Below are 2,423 nucleotides of genomic sequence, written 5' to 3'. Positions count from 1 at the left end.
TGGCTAGAGGATGGTTGGAGTTCATTCAACGCTCCATCATTCCTACTAGCAACCGATCTGAAGTTACTGTGGATCGGGCCATCATGATTCATAGCATCATGATTGGAGAGGAAGTAGAAGTTCATGAGGTTATCTCCAATAAAATCTACAAAATAGCCGACAAACCCTCTACCATGGCAAGGCTAGCTTTTCCTCACCTTATTTGCCATCTATGTTACTCAGCTGGAGTTATCATAGAAGGAAACACCTCCATTGAAGAGGATAAGCCCATCACCAAGAAGAGGATGGAGCAAGCAAGAGAGACCCTTCACGGTTCTCAAGAGATGCATGAGGAAGCTCATCATCAAGAAATCCTTGAGATGCCTTAAGGGATGCACTTTCCTCCCAACAACTATTGGGAGCAACTCAACACTTCCTTAGAAGATTTGAACCATAATGTGGAACAATTAAGGGTGGAACATCATGAGCACTCCATCATTCTCCATGAAATAAGAGAAGATCAAAGAGCAATGAGGGAGGAGCAACAAAGGCAAGGAAGGGACATAGAAGAGCTTAAGGACATTGTTGGTCCTTCAAGAAGAAGACGCCACTAAAGGTGGATTCATTCCTTGTTCTTTATTTCTTTCTATTTTTTGGTTTTTAATGTTGTGTTATCTATGTTTTGTGTCTCTACTTCATGATCATTAGTATGTAGTAACCATGTCTTAAAGCTATGAATAAAATCTATTAATCCTTCACCTCTCTTAAATGAAAAATGTTTTAATTCAAAAGAACAAGAAGTACATGAATTTTGAAATTATCCTTGAATTTAATTTAATTATATTGATGTGGTGACAATACTTTTTGTTTTCTGAATGAATGATTGAACAGTGCATATTTTAGATCTTGTCGTTGTTTATGAATGTGGAGACACCTCACCGTAATAACATCCTTCTAACCCCTCTCTTCTTTTAGCTTTTGCTTATTGAATTTTGTTCCTTTTGTTTGGCTTAATTTATTTGGATTCTAGGCTTATTTTAGTTTAGTTGCATTTTATTTTTGATCGTGTGTTTTTTATGAATAATATGTTTTGGGGTTGAAAATATTTGTTTGATATCATGTTTAATTTCTTAGAGGCATTCAATTTTTTGCAAAAATAGAGCATTGTGCATATGCACAGACCTGTGCAGATGCACACCTTCCCTAGTTTTGACATATGTGCGTACGCACTGCCTTGTGCGTACGTACACTACTAGCAACCCTTCTGTTGGGAGCACTCGCACACCCCTATGTGTGCGCGTCCCATCCTTTTTTCCTCTGTGTGTCTGCATCTCCTCATGTGCGCACGCACACATGACCCATTTTCTTCTTGAAAAAAAACGCATTTATGCATATGTACAGCCTTGTGTGTACACACACTTTTAAATTGCCTCTCTGTTCAGTGTATTCGCACATGTTTGTGCGGGTGCACCCCTTACATCTCCACCCTGTGTGCGTACGCATACAAGTACGTTCATACGCACAAGTGCTGTTTTGGGTAAAATTTTTATTGCACTTTGAATTAAGCCCTAACGCACTTCCACCTCCCCTCCATCTGATGAGCGGATAATTTATACGCTTATTGGCATTATTTTTAGGTAGTTTTTAGTATGATCTAGTTACTTTTAGGGGTGTTTTCATTAGTTTTTATGTTAAATTCACATTTCTGGACTTTACTATGAGTTTGTGTATTTTTCTGTGATTTCAGGTAAATTCTGACTGAAATTTAGGGATTTGAGCAAAACTCTGAAAAAGGCTGACAAAAGGACTGCTGATGCTGTTGGAATCTGACCTCCATGCACTCGAAATAAATTTTCTGGAGCTACAGAACTCCAATTCACGCGCTCTTAACGGCGTTGGAAAGTAGACATCCAGAGCTTTCCAGCAATATATAATAGTTCATACTTTATTCGGGAATTGACGACGTAACTTGGCGTTGAACGCCAAGTACATGCTGTTGTCTGGAGTTAAACGCCAGAAAAATATCATGATCCGGAGTTGAACGCCCAAAACACGTCATAACTCAGAGTTCAACTCCAGGAAATGCCTCAGCTCGTGGATTAATCAAGAACTCCAAGAAAAGCCTCAGCTCGTGGATAGATCAAGCTCAGCCCAAGCATACACCAAGTGGGCCCTGGAAGTGGATTTTTGCATCAATTACTTACTCATGTAAACCCTAGTAGCTAGTCTAGTATAAATAGGATAAGTTACTATTGTATTAGACATCTTGGGTCTCAGTTTTGTTTTATTCTTCATCTTAGGAGGCTATTGATCACACTCAGGGGGCTGGCCATTCGGCCATGCCTAAATCTTTCACTTATGTATTTTCAACGGTGGAGTTTCTACACACCATAGATTAAGGGTGTGGAGCTCTGCTGTACCTCAAGTTTCAATACAATTATTAT

Source organism: Arachis duranensis, chromosome 9, assembly GCF_000817695.3.
Source record: "Arachis duranensis cultivar V14167 chromosome 9, aradu.V14167.gnm2.J7QH, whole genome shotgun sequence".
NCBI classification, from domain to species: Eukaryota; Viridiplantae; Streptophyta; class Magnoliopsida; order Fabales; family Fabaceae; genus Arachis; species Arachis duranensis.
The sequence above is the reverse complement of the archived record's forward strand: the minus strand, read 5'-3'. Positions refer to the sequence as shown.